The sequence below is a fragment of the Hoplias malabaricus genome, chromosome 3 (assembly GCF_029633855.1).
Source record: "Hoplias malabaricus isolate fHopMal1 chromosome 3, fHopMal1.hap1, whole genome shotgun sequence".
In the NCBI taxonomy this organism is placed as follows: Eukaryota; Metazoa; Chordata; class Actinopteri; order Characiformes; family Erythrinidae; genus Hoplias; species Hoplias malabaricus.
The window spans coordinates 4,826,016-4,841,872 of NC_089802.1; positions in this window are offsets into that span (position 1 = coordinate 4,826,016).

Consider the following 15,857-nt stretch of genomic DNA (forward strand, 5'->3'; position numbering starts at 1 on the left):
TTTTTGCTTTAATCTCTACATTATTACGGCGTACTTACATTTACCCATACATTAAAAAATAATCACAGATCACAGCCTTAAAGTGTTTTTCCTTTTAAAGTTTATGCATAACTGCCTGTAACTCTGTCCTGGACTGGGTGTGTTCTGGCCCTGCGCTCAACGACTCAGGGTCCAGACTCACTGTAACCTGAACAGGACGAAGTGGTTACGGATAATGAATGAATTAAGAAATTAAAGCTGATAACGTTGGTAAGCAGCGAGAACAGGGAACACCTTTAATCGACCGGGTGTGCCCAACCTTTTGACTTTTGCCATGCCTATACACATTCATAATTCTCCTATAGCTCCCGCTGCAGCTCGCTACGCTCCGCTCAGTTTGGTGAACCCTCTCTTACAGGTTTAAAAGTTCTCAGTGAAAGAGAGAGAGAGAGACAAAGAGAGAAAGAGAGAGAAGAAAACACGGCAGAGTGACAAAATCAGTTTTTGCCTCGTCCGATTCCTAAAGTCCGGCCTGCTTCTTTCATGCCTGTGTCCTTTGCCGGGTCCCATATACTCTTACAGCGTTTCCACCTACTTTGTTTATGAGGCTTTGATCCACAATATTCCAGGCTAAGTTACACCCATGCTCTGCAAGGTGAACCTATCGGCATTGTTCCCTATAGGAACCCAATACCCGTGGAGCCTTCCCTCTCTCCACTCAAAAAAACTAGTCTCTTTAGTAACAGAATTCTCCAAAGATGCTGAACAAAAGGTCACGCACAAAGACACAATTTTATGCTCCTTTAATGAGTCAAATTTGCTCTCCCTTTCAGACCTGGCCCCTGCGCTCACTTAAAGTTACATTAGCAGATTTCACCTTGTGACCAAGGGCTGGCGGAATCCTCCCAAATCCGAGCAATCGATTGATTCCCGATCATTCCCCACAAACCTTCCTATGGATCCCACGAGAGCTGCTGATGTACTCGACAAAACCGCCGTCGTCCGTGTTATTCTCCGCTCTCTTCGTTATGAATGGGTGTCTATTGTGAGTGACCCTTTACCATGTATCACCCCACACACCATAGGATGTCTCATCCACCCGAGTGTCTTTGTATTGTGACCAGAGGTGTGTAGGCTTTGTGTTTGTTAAAGAGAAGTCCTGAAAGTGATTTAGTGATACGTTATGCTCAGTCGGTCGTGTTCAAAGCCCTTTGACCTATTTTCAGTGCTGTAGCTCTTTGATATTAAGTGTGTGCCACTTCATTAAGGATCCTCTGAAGTTGGGTTTGTAAATGGCCGAAAGCGGAGCCTGTAAACCGCACCGTGCTGGAGTTAAAAATTTATTTACAGAAGAATACACTGCCACGTTTTGAGCAAATATTTAAAACATGAATTAATGTAATACACAGACAATAAAGACAAGGTAGACATAACTCGCAACTGTGTCAAACAGCTCTTTGTTTATTTCATCAGTTTTTCATGACATTGGTAGCAGGGTTTACAAATAAATATTAACGCAGTGTTATGATTTATTTTAATAAAAACAATCATATTCATTTAGTTTCTGTTCATACTGAGCATTAAGTGTAATTTATGTATTTATTATTGTTTTCTGAATGAAAATAACAGGTGATTCCAAAATTACTATCAAAAATAACCTAGAAAAACAGGGCTCCTAACAACTTCGAGCTTTCAGTCTGTCTCCACTGTCTCTTCACGTCTGAACCGATCTGTCCTTCCTTTTACTCTGAGCATGCAACTCAAGTTCTCCAAAAATGGACCGGCCACACTCCAGATCCCAGATTTCAACATCGCTGAATGTGTGTGGAACTACGTGGAGAAGGAGGAAAAAGCACATGAACTCAAATTTCATTCACTCTTCTCTGAAATGAAGGGAAAGTGTGGACACATTTAATATTAGATTCATTTGTGGAGGCTTCCGTCATTGTCCGAATGAGTGATGAGTAGTTTGTACCTAAATGCAGTTTGGACTGAAAACGATCTGTAGTTTAATGCAGTAATCAAATGTGGAGAAACTAAGAGCACTGTTTTAAAGTCGACATGCAGGATTTCACCAAAACAAACTGGAGATGAATGGATAGAAAGTGAGAGCGTGACCAGGAGGTAGATGAACATATCTCTGATGTTGTTTAAATAAGAGGGGGAATGTGTGAAGCAGTAAGATGGTGTGGTGTTCTAGTTAAAGTCCCCACAGAGATGAGTGTGTCTCTGATAGTGTGTAGATAAGAGGTGGAGGCAGTATTTCAGTGTGATTGTTGTCGAGTTGAGCTATAGCTACAGTATAGACACGCTGGGTCACTCTGGCTGGGTTCAACTGGGTCCTGGTCTTTGATAAACATCACTGCTGACACATACTGTGATTTTAATGGTATAGAATTGCAGTACGCGAGTGTGAAATGTGTTACAGTACACTTCTGTATATTTACAGCTAACTGAGCTGCCACTAGTGTTTTTACAGTGTTGTTCCAGTGTGTTTTATTCATGTGGAAATGACATCCACACTTGAATCGATACATTTTTCAGCATGTGGTGTTGCATTACCTCCTCCAGTGCTCATTTGTGTCCAAGTGAACCTCACGTTTTCATGTTTAAGTTGCAGCGCATTATTCATCAACGCAAACAAATCACAGTCCAAGGCCCTGTCTGAGAACATCTTTGTTCTACATTTGAAAGTGAAGCAGACATCAAATCACGCCCTGTATTTTCTAACACCAGTTCTTCTCTGTATCCCTCTTTCTCCTGGGAGCTCAGCGAGACTTCAGCGAGACCTTTTCTCTTTTTTTCCCATAGTTTATTTTATTGTATTCCTCTCTGGGAGACAATGGCAGGAGCGAGGCCTGGTGCTGGTATATTTTAAGGTTATTTACTTAGCGGGATCACCTCTCTGGCTCTCTCCCTGAGCCCTGACAGTGCTCCGAGCTCTCCTGACGCTCAAAGCAATCCCCACAGACCTGAGCAACATACATGAAGCCATGAAAGCAGCCCTGCCGTCTGCAACTGTCAGTCAGCAGCAGGCCTGCGCTAATGGCTGCACTGTTGAAAGTGTTGGGGCACACACACACACAGTTTTTTTTTTTTATATGTCAATATTACACGTGTAATTTCCATTATTTTCCTAATATATGTTTAATGCACTTTATTATCATAAGAAAATAGGGGAAGATTTGTATTTATTACTTTTTGAATAGAAACGTATTAAAACAAGTGTATTGAATTGTTATCATATAATATAAATTTTAAGTATCAGTTATTATTCTGTTATTACAATGTAATAACTATGTAATAATGTATGCAATTAAATGTTTATGTATGCACGCTTCCTCCATTTACAAAAGCCTGGAAATGTACAAACACACACACACACACACACAAGGCCGTCTCCTGAAACTGTTTAATGGCAGGGTGTGTGTCAGAGGAACAGCCAGGTTTAAAGAAAGCTCTTCCACATGTTTCATCTCCTTTCACCCCCCCCCCCTCCCCACACATCCACCACCATCCCCAACTTCCACCTTAAAGAACACTAAGCATATTATGAATTAATAATGCTGCCAGCCTTCACGCGTGATCTTGTGACTTGTTTGTATCTGGCAGACTGTCTTTCTTTTTTTTTCTCCCCGCTGTACAAGGTGTTTGGATGTGTTTACCAAGAAGACGGGGCACACCTTGCTTTTTTTTAAAGGTTAAATCAAACCCCAGTTAAAGGGGGGTCTCCAGGGAAAGGGCTAAGGACAAAGAGAATTAAGACGTGTCCTCTTCCAGACGCAGAGGAAACTTCAATGCAGCTGTCATTTTATAAAGGCGTCTCCCACTTTATCGGCTTCGTTTAGAGAAGGCTGCTCAACCACGCGACTCACTTGTGGTGTCCACGAGAGCTTCAGAGCCACAGCAGGTTTACAAAACATTTAAATATAAATATATATAACCAACACTGCAAAAAAAGTGCTATCTTGAAAATCTGAAGTATATTAGTTATTTATTTATTAATTTATTTATTTACGGTTTAAACATTAGAGTTTTGTGAATGTGATTCTGAGCTTCTATGAATTCATGAATAAATACAAATGGTTCCAGTTACACAGTGCATTCTTATTTAACGTAAGTGAGTAGGTTAGACTGAGCATTTACAGACACTCTTCAATGCAGTTCATTTTTTCATTCCTTCACTAAATTGAATGAATATAAAACATATAAACAACATTTTAAAACAAACAAACCCAAAGGATTTCACTTAATTGATGTGTATTTGCATTTATTTATATGTGGTATATACGCTACATGTTGCTGTACCGAGTTTTAAGAACAAAGGTCTCTATAAACACTGTAATGTTGTTATTACATTGTTATTACATGAGATAGCAATAATTACAGGGACAGGGACATTTTCTGATCGTTATCAGACGAAAGCAATGTTCAGAGCTCATTATGAACTAATGAAAACTTGAGGATGAGGACGACGACTGGAATTGTTGTCATTTGAAAGTGTGGTTGTAGCCTCAACAAAAGTGACCTGTCGGATGTAGAGAGATTTTATTTATTATTTATTTATCCATTGTTTTTTACTACACTCTAATGGAGTGACATTGTGACAGAAGGACACAGATGATGAAATCCAGTGAAACTGCATCCTGTGTAGAACAGTCATTGGGAGGGTTTAGTCAAAATCAGTCGACTCAGTTTATAACTCATTAGCTTTTGTTGTTGTTGTTGTTGTTGTTGTTTTTATTTACGTATGTACTCACCCACTCTCATTAGACACATACATTGCTGTTCTGTTGTTTATGTGTTTATGGTCTCCCTTTAACACAAACTGGAAATAAATCCCATAAACGCCTGCGCAGTGAGTGTTTTTTTTTGTTTTTTTTCCACGCCGTGTTTCTCTCCTCTGAACGAACAAAATCACAATAAACAACAAACACATTCTTGGCTCGGCCCCTGTGATCAAAGCTTTGGTTGCCTAATCTAGCCAATTAATCTATTTATCAGCAGCGCACTAATGAATATGCCGTCCATATGTTTTTTTCCAACACACTACCTCCCTCCAAGTCTGAAAGTGGGACGGCACGGTGCACGGGTGAAGCGTTCAGCACCGATCTCCTACCGCAGTTCATCTCTGTGACGCTGAAATCAGAGTAAATGGAGATTAGTGCGAATGAGTGCCTAAAATCTCTCAGATAACACATGCTCACAAACACTCTCTCACACACACACACACACATACACATTCACACACACGCCCAAGACAACAATAGATGCGAAATTGAGGGTAAAGGCTTTGGAACGCAGATGTTGAATTTCACTGTTTAATTTAAACATTCTCCCAGCTTTTTTCCCCCTCTTCCTCACTGCTTTGCCACCTCCGAGGTCCCAAGCCACTCTCCACGCCGCTGTGCAAAGCTGGCAGTGATTATTTTTAGCTTTTGCTTGGCTTTTTTTTCACAGCAAACTCTCTTCCCCTCTCTGTGTGTTAATAATGTAGGATTCACACATCAGAATTAGTTTTCCATTGTTCAAATACTCAAGTGGAGGTTTGCCTTGAACTGAGGAAGATGCTCAGGCGACAGACGAGGGGCGCGTCTCAAAAAAAGATACACAATAAATACACCTGTACGTGTCAGAGAGAATTCAACAGCCTCGGGTTACACACAGGAAACAATTCTGCAAAGATAAGCATGTATTTAATCAGTCCAACGACACGTGAAGCTTTTAGAATTCGGTTTTATTCGAAAGTACACATTTGAAAATGATACTTTGAATTCCAAAGTGTTTATGCGCCACTGGACCACACAGTTTCACCGAGGTGTAGCGCCACTCCAGGGAAAAGGCCATTAGCCAGTCAGTGGATGGGTGAATGAGTGAGCACAAGATTGAGAAATAAGTGAACGTGTAAATGAGCGAGTGAATGTGAGTGAATAAATGATGGAGTGAGTAAATGAGGAAATAAAAAGAAGTATGTGAATAAAATCGAATGTTTCAAATCTAAGAACAAACCAAGGTTTTATTTCATTTTTTTTAAAAAACTTTAACTGTTTTGATACCTTTCAAAGCTTAAAACAAAAGGAAACCCCTGAACACGACCGCACCAACCACCGTCAGAACCCGATACTCACATGCTGCGCATCCTTTAATGCATTTTTGTTGTCGTGCTGTCGGAGCCGTACCGGTCCGAACACAGAGGAATCCCCCTATGAGAGCACACGCATGGTGTAACCCTCACCTCCATCAGCAAACCTCCTTCTTTACTACAGCTAAGGGACCTGGCAGTCCAGCAGGCATTTCCCAGCCAGTCTCCACCCCAGCAGCCCATTCCACAAGCCATTCACTCCACTCCCCTCTGATAGACTCTAAAAGCCCACTGTAATCCACTTGTGAAAATGAAGACCAACGTCAAACCCTTTTGATTGGGGAATGATGTAAATCAAAGCAACTCTGCCCAACCAATCGAGGCACACCATGCAATTAATGCATTCACTAAATAATTACTGTGATTATAATGACATGATGCATGCGTTAAGGTAAACGAACGAATCGTTTATAGCTCTGTAACCTACGCCATTACGTCCAGCCCGTGATATAATGGTCATGTAATACAGGTCTCTAAGTGATTTCAGCCCCTTTGCCCCCGTGTCGGAGCCGGTGGGATATGAACTCCGACATAATATTGCAATAGAGGGATGGGTGAACTTTAACCCCAATTCCCCCCCAAACACTCCCCATAGTGCAGCCTGGGAATTTCATTCAGATGCAGAAGGACAGACGCTATCACACCTCCTTCGTAATTGTCATTTCTCACAATTCCAATCTCGCTTCCGTATATTTTCATTTTGACCTTTTTTCTTTTTTGGCACCTTCAGGAAAGTCTGAGCGTCCTGGAGGAAGAAAAGAGAAATGGACACAGAATACGGCGTGATACACTGAAACTGTGATGTGAGGCTTAGTCACGAGGAATATCGAATGTCAGGAAATAGCATTAACCTCATATTTTTAACAGAATTAACTTATTTTAAGGAACGGTTGACTGAATGATTACATTTCTTTATATTCTTACTCAAATCCTATGAAGTAGACCATTCCAATATATATATGATGTTTGATGTCTTAGGTTTCTGTTTTAATTTTGCAGCTATGAGGCAAATTCAATAAAATCTGTGGAAGAAAAATAATAATAATCTTTCCTTATTGCCGCAGATGTCTGAGCTTCTTGTCTGTGCTTGAGCAAATTTATAGGAATTCACTCTTTTACAACGATGACTTTAACATGTCCTTGATTCATTTCAATGAAGACTTCCACTGTACGGTTCGTCAGAACAAAGACTAAGAAGACATCATACAGGGAGCTCAGTGTCTTTATTCCTCATCCAATGACAGACATCCACATTGTTTCTTTTTGACGTGGGAATGATTGTCTAGTGTGTTTAGCTATGTGAGGATACCCTGACTCATTAGGTTCAGCTCTGAATTCAGACTCCGTATCTTGTGCCTGATTTGCCGAGTTAGCAACTCTAGAGGTAAACGGTTAGTGCCGCACCTAAGGGCTAACAGAAGTTGGTCTGGACAAGCCTCGTCAGACTCAAAAACAGAAGTGATCTGTGAGCAGAATTCGTAAGGTTTACACACCGTTACTGAGAGTGACTACGAGGGACCTGTACAAAGAGTCAACGTGTGTTTAATACACAGTGAAAAGTTTAATGTTTGCTGAAACTAGCTGTGTTACGTTGACCATGATGTGTGTTTCTTACAAAGTATAAATGGTCTAACGTGCCTCTGAGCTGGTGTTCGGTATGAAATGAGCCAGGTGTCTGAGATACTCAGATTCGCTGGTTTTAAACTCATTACACATCGTTTGACCTGATTTCACCTCAAGGAACTGACTCGTACCTCACTCGTATACTCACTCACATTTAACAATGTATTTCACAGGGTGTGATCGTCAGTGCATCACATTAATGACACTGTGTGTCCTGGTTTTAAGGCTGTTGTGAGAATTACAGTCTAAACTACAGTGATTCGCTGTTAGTTATAAAATATAGGACTGTGTAACATGCTGATTGTATTACATCTAAACTGTGGAATACACACATGTCATTTTTTCGGTCACTTAAAATGTGACCTGCACATGTTGCTGCTAACCCTAGCCGTATGATATAGAGTTAAGGTTAGAGTGGTGTCTATGGTTGAGGTTTGTTTTGTATTTAATGGGGAACTACTGTGTGTTGTACAAGTTTACCACGGTACTGACTTGACGCTTCTGTAAGCTGGTATTCTTCTTTACCGTCCTGAGCAGTGCTCCGCGATGCACTACGCCGTTGTCTCCTGCAGTGTTCTGCTGTACAGTGGGAGGCTATTCAGAAACGTAAAGACCTTTTAATACATTCCTATTCTTTTAAATGATATCGGGGCTTCTCTTACGTTTTCGGTCCAGAACTAGACACATCAACACTGCTCTGAACCTAAACGTCTTTGTGCCTTTCACAGTTTCTCACTGTGTGTTGAGGTGTAGATTTCTTTGAGGGGGGGGGGGGGGTGTTCTAAGAGAGAATCCAGCCCACTGTAACGGAGCATGCTTCTCCTTCCACAATGGACATTCACACTTTGGAAGTGAAACATTTAGTAAAATTTAATTTGAATTAAAGGACTGTGTATTTCTGTCAAATCTCTAAGACTCTTATAATTGTTTCAATTAAATGTTTGGAAAATGTAAACATATGCAAATACATTTGCTTTAAAAAAGATGTTTGGAGTTTGTAATTGTTTATAACTGTTTAATAACTGTTAAATAATGCTTATGAATTTTATGTGAGCACTTTTAGATTGATGTTAAATCATATGATTATATTATTATTAATTAATAATATGAACTTAATGATTACTAATATAATCTGATAGGTATATGTATGTGTGTGGGGGGGGGGGTGTGAAGCCTCGTACACACTCACATGGAGAATATATCAATATTTTGAAGACATTTTAAAGTTAGTGTAAGTGTAGGGTTAGGTTTAAGTTTAAAGATTAGGTTTAAACTTAGATTAGGGCAGTATTAGATAGGGATAAAGAAAGAGTGTGTGTGTGTGTGTGTGTGTGTGTGTGTGTGTGTGTGTGTGTGTGTGTGTGTGTGTGTGCGATTTAACTCAGGCTCTTTCTCCCCTTGTTGCCTGTAGGTGGGGCACTGTCACCACACAAGGCTCTCACACTGCTCACCTACAGGCCAGGAGACACACACACACACACACACACAGTAAAGGCACTTCTTGTTAGTCGTGGCTTCTGTGTGTGATTAGTGAATCAAGCCGAGGGAAAGTGGGTCAACAGCATCTCATCAAGGACAGGATGGTGACCAAACTTATCAGACTCTGAGGTGTGTGTGTGTGTGTGTGTGTGTGTGTGTGTGTGTGTGTAGTGTCTTCTTGAAGGTGAAGGAGGTGGCTCCTTGGCTACTGAGGTTAAGTGTAATATTACTTGGTTACATTATTATAAAGATCAATAGGTGTCCTCACAAATACAGAGAGACCAGTTTGAGTGTGTGTACTTGTTTTGCTATCTCTGTGAGCACTAAATGTCCTCACAATGATAGGATAGTGGTCTTGACCACTACATGTATATGATATTGCAGAGAGCAGAAGGACGGCCGCTACTTTTCTGAGATTAATGCTGGGTCAAGCTTTAAGGGGAGGTGTAGAGTTACTCAGTGTAACACAGGAGTCTTTGGAAGTCCTCATAAGTGCAGTGAGACCAGATTATGTCCGTTTGTGTGTGCGATCCTGTAATTACAGGGCTAAAAACTTCCTAATCCCAGTCTTTATTCCACATATCCGCAGTGAGGTGGAGCTGACCCCACCGCTCTCCGTTCACTCTCCATTTCCAGCGGATATTTTACATGTTAATTGTCTGGAATGGCTCTCGGTTTCTTTATTCATGTTTTTTTTCCTCTCTCTCTCCTCCTCTTTCTCTGTGTGCTGTAGCCCCGGGCTGGCCCTCGGGCCTCGGCTCCTCTCTTCATTTAAGCAGCAGAATGAAAATGCTAATTACACGGCAGCAGAGGCCCTTCACACACAACTCTCCACTCTCACATGTTCTCCCACTCTCACTCCACAGCACTCTTCACACCTCACTCCTCACACTCCTCAACTCTCTCCAATAGATTAGGGCTTTAACACACTTTGATTACGACAATAACCTGAGTATTATATACGATCAAGAGCTTAACTTGATAACTGTGGTAGTGTAATTAACAATAATAATAATAATGTATTATAATAATTGTTATTACTATTATTACTTGTTGTTGTAGTCGTAGTAAAATTAAACGTAAAATAACAGTTATTTACGTTTAAAGATAATGAGTGATAACATCTGTCATTACAATTATATAAATATTTTTTTCTCCATGGCAACAAACACTTTAGCATAATTGTTTTGATGCATGTTCTAATTAACAAGAAAAACAAACAAACAAATAAAAAAAACAACAAAAATAACAGTACTATGTCACAAAATACATCATTGTTGTCGTTGTTTGGGTTTTTGTTGTTGCTTCTTCTTCTTCTTCTTTATTCTTAGTGTTATTACAGTTGTTATAGCTGTTATTATTATTATTATTATTATTACTATTATTACTTGTTGTAGTAGTCGTAGTAAAATTAACTGTAAAATAACAGTTATTTTACGTTTAAAGATAATGAGTGATTACATCTGTTATTACATTTATATAAATATTTTTTCTCCATGGCAACAAACACTTTAGCGTAATTATTGTGATGCATGTTCTAATTAACAACAAAAAACAAACAAAAAACAACAAAAATAACAGTACTGTCACATAATACGTCATTGTTGTCGTTGTTTGGGTTTTTGTCGTTGCTTCTTCTTCTTCTTCTTTATTCTTAGTGTTATTATAGTTGTTATAGCTGTTATTATTGTTATTATTAATAGCAGTATTAGTATCAAAGGTTTAATAAACACTGAACTATGATTACTCAATAACAAACAATAAAATACAAATTAATATGCTTCTTTAACAGTGATACCACAGCAATATTAATAATAATAATAATAATAATAATAATAATAATTGACACAAAGCTATTACTGGACCTTGTCCCTGTGTTTCTGTCCTTTATAAGGGTCGTGTTTTTGTTTAGTCTTATTACTGGACTGTCAGTTTACATCAGGCTGTAGTTTAGTGAGAAGCCCAGACACTTCTTTTTTCTCCAGATGTAATTTCGACATTGAAAGTAACATCTGTTCACACTACACCGCTGAAGACCTCGAACTTATTTCCAGCGACTGTGTAGCTGAACTTATTGCCTCCTGAATTGTGTTGGGACATCTGGACTGAGAGTATCAGAGATGGCAATGCTGGAGTCCCAGTGGCTGGGGGGAAAAATCGGAGTTAATTAGCGCGATGCATGTTTAATTAAAGCCAATTACAATATCTGAAATGACCTAATCGAAACCTGTTTTTTTTTTTCAGTGAAGGTGCCCTCGGCTCCTGCTGTTCAGTGGGGGCTAAGTGCAATGGATACAGTACTTAAGACACAGTCTGATATTTGATATTCTTTTCAGGTTTTCAGGCTCCACGCGGCGTTTATTTAGCTCGATTTAACGTGCGATATTTGATCCACGTCTCAGCGCCATAGGCTACTGTATTCATCCAGTATTCACTCTGTTCTTATTCATTCATGTTTATCGTTGGCTGTAATTTGTTCTGTTTCCACTGCAGGACTTAAACAGACTCCGTGTTTATCCGCTGGACTCTGAAAGGGAAGCGTGAGCACACGGATCACCATTATATTTTTCCTCTCCTCAACTTTCTATTGGTTTTATCGCGCTGTTACTTGTAAATACGTGTATTTCTTTCTTTATTTCGCACGTCCAACGCTCGGTAAAAACGGCCTACATCGTGAAGTACGCCACAGACGCAAATCGGTTGAACACAAGTTGTCCATGAATAAAGACAAACATCTTAGTCCTCCCGTAATCACAATGACGAGTGAAGAAAAGCGCTGTGATTCTCAAGGTGCACTTCCAAAGCTGAGCAACAGGAGGCGCTGTTTAACAAACTTCAGAGAGGGACCGTTGGGGTGGAGAGTTTGGGGGGTAAAAAGAAAAGCACGCGGATATATGCCCTTGTAGTTTTTGCCCTCTTTTCACTCGCAGACACGCGCATAAACGCGACACACAACGTCTTAATTATTGTATACATTAAAACGGGTTTGTAACATGGTTATAACATAGTTATAACATACAATATTAATTTCCTTTTGCTTGTGAATTTTTGGCGGCGTTTCTGTTTTCACTTCCTTTGGTTAGTTTTTTTATTTTATTTTATTTGTTTTATTTAGCTATATATTTTTTGTTATAGATATTTTATAAATTCCCAAATGGATCAAAATAAGGTAAAATATATAACGCTCTAATTTTGCACATAATATTTTCTTTATTGCATGTATTATTTTTTTTAAAACATATTTTAAACCCAAGCTACATTGCTCACACACACACACACACACACACATATATATATATTAGGTGTCATTATCCATTATCCGGCGGTAGACAGACTGAATGCAACATGCAACAGTTTCCAAACGCAGTGTTGAGTGATTGATTGATCCCCTGCATGTGCTGGAGCTCAGCATCTGATCTTTATCTGTCAGAGACACCGCGCGCTTCACAGCGCCCTTAATAACCGCTCTACACACTCAGTAGAAGCACACGCACGCTCTCTTTTTCTCACACACACGCGGTCGGCGCCAAAATTTCGCTTTAAAAAACGCATATTTCCTCTACAGTTGTATTTTAATGTCCAGCGCAATCTTCAAATTCTGGTGTTATTTCCACTGTGTCTTTTTCCCCTCCCAGCCTTTGATGTTTGGCAGCTCGTGCGGCTGATGAATGTGCGTCCACACGGGGTCAGGAGGCTGGTCCATCCATCCACCCTCAAACAAACCTGAACCCAAACTTGAACGCCCTGCATTTACGTCCCTCACCATTTTCTTCCACAGTGGGGTGGTGTTGGGGGGAGGGGGGGGGTGTCTCAAGTGTGTTTGCCCACGAGCTAAAACTCCGCATCCAACCGTTTGAGCAGAAGTTCAGCTCAAATTCCACGTAGATTTTCTGTGGGAAGTGCACGCTGTTTCGGTTCAAGAAACATTCAACATGAGAAAAAAATATCTTTTAATTTCTACTAAAAAAAAAATAGAGGCCACGGTGTAAAGTGTGTAAAACACCCCAGACACTTTGCACACTTTTCTACGATAAGCGTCTTTGTGAATGAAAAAGCGCAGACTAACAGAGGTGGGCTTCCTTTATTCTCACTCAGAAAATCAACAAAACATCATTAGTCCAAGGGCGGCCGAGTCCCTGTTTCGTGTTGGACTCTTGTCTGTCACAGACCCACACTGAGACAAAAAGGACGGAGAAACCGTGTCATGGCGGTTCTAGTTATATCTCTTTTTAAAGATGGAGACCCTCGAAACCCCCAAATGGAGGAGGTTCACTGATTGAAGCTGAAGGAGCGGTTGTCTTTCCGAGGTTTTTTGGTGCTTTCAAATGGCACTGATCACATTTCCTCCAGGGGAAATATTTAAGTGGAAATCCATAATTACGAAACTGACTTTTGACCAAACCAGGGTTTTTTTTTTTATTTTCTCGAAACTGACCTGTACTTACAGCTTAAGCCTTTTTGGGTATATGGTAATGATCTAAGATGGTTGGTGCACGCGGGATTTCAGGGGTTACATCCTGAGTTAGTGGCTCTGCGGTTTGCAACATTGGTGGAAGCAGTATTTACTGATACACACCGCATTTTCATAGTTATTTACCAAAGAAGCCCTTGTTCTGAGAGGGGACCGTGCAGATGAGACCAGGGAAGGAAGACGTTGTTGGTCGTGAACGGTAGGAAGTTAAAGCTCCGTTCTGAGGAGTTTTCTCTCCCTCGGTGCCGCTCGCTCTGGGTCCGCTGAGGGAGACCCGAGGCTCGTGAGTAGAAAAGGAGCTGGGGAGGACCTTGTGTCTTTTTTGTAACGCGGGTAAACCATGCACGAGGTCGAAGAAAAAGAAGAAGAAGGAGGAAAAGAAGAAGAGGAGAAGGAGGAGGAGGAGGAGAAGAAGAAGGAGGAGGACAGCTGGGCACTGGCCATCTCACTGACCTCGCCTCTGACATGTGGGAAAGCCGCCGGTGTGCGGCACGCGAATGAGCTGATGTCGCTATTTAAATGCAAATGTTTTTTTTTTTTTTTTTTTCCAGGGGATCATTGGAGCCTCGGCCCGTATACATTCACACAAAAGGAAACACTTCGTGCACAATGAAGGAGGAGGAGGAGGAGGAGGAGGAGGCGCGAGCTTCTTCGGGAGGTCTCGGACAAACACCAAGCAAATCTTATTCAAAGCCACACACACACATAGCAACACACACACACAGTAACACACACCTTCTGCATGACTAACTTCGCCTTTGTCCACTGCTCGCTGTTAGCACACTTTACACAGAGGATCTAACACTGGACACGAAAATCCACAGCCTCCAGAACCAGGCCACAACTGCCACCAGTAGCAGACGCCATTAGTGTTATTACCATTGTTATTATTATCGTTATTAACGGTTAGTAACTGTAGCATTACTAATCTGATAATGGTAAATATTACCACGTATTAATTTGAACTTTAATATGCTCGTTGTTGCACGGTTTTATTATTATTATTATTATTATTATTATTATTATTATTATTATTAGAGTCGTGATCAATATGGGCTCAAGAGCTTTATCTCTCTCTTATTTGTTTTTATTCTAATCCACAATAACATTCAATAAATACATTCAAATCAAATTTAATAAACTCTCAATATTTGACAAATATTTATATTAAAAAAAACGCAAATAAAAAAACACAACGTTATTTATTTTTACAGAAATCAAAATAATTCAACACAGACACAACGCAAATGTAATGTTTTTATATCTTTCCCAAAATGTCCATTTATTTATTTATTTATTTATTTATTTATTTAAAATAAAAGGTGAAAGTTGTCGAATTAAAAAAAAAACAAAAACAAAAAAAAATCCGTCGCGTTTTGTTTGCGCCGCTTTGGCTGCGGGGCCAGATGAGGCTGCAAAATGAGCTGAGATGGATTCAGGCGCAGCGGCAGCAGCTGATTCTCTCTCCGCGGCCAGATGGCTCCTCAGCACAGATTTGCATTCATTTTCGCCTAATATCTTCCAAAATAGAGGGGCAGCTGCATTTGTTGTCAAATAAGGTTTAAAAGTCCCCCCTTTTAGGACGGGGATCGTTACCTACGCGATGGGATTGTTGAACTTTTTCTCTCTGTGTGTTTCTCTCTCACTCTCTCTCTCTTTCTCTCCGTACCCCCCTCTTCCCTCCCTCCCTCCATCCATCCATCCCTCCCTCCCTCCCACCCTCTTTCCTGCTTCCGTGATCCATCCCTCCATCCCTCCATCTCTCCATCTCTAGTCAACAGTATCAGCTTTAAAGGGATTTACGCTAAAACCCTAATTTGGGAATCAGATTGAAATCGCTTTGGTGTGTGTAATCTGTATTAAAGATACTGTAGATTACACTCAGCGCGCGCTAAACCGACACTCTTTTTTCCTTCTTGAAGTTACATTTTAATACGAGTTTAATTTCTCAATAAAAAAAAAGTGAATTTGTACATTTCCGGTTACAGATTATAATTCGCTCGTTTTCCGGTTAATAATCCGCGGCTGATTCTAAATATTTTTTTTTGAAAGCGATAAATCACAACCCCGAAAAGTCACCAAACAAAATCACCGCCATCAGAGGCACGAGCCTGAAAAATACCCTATTTTTTAAAATTAAAAAATAAATAAATAAAAAATGAG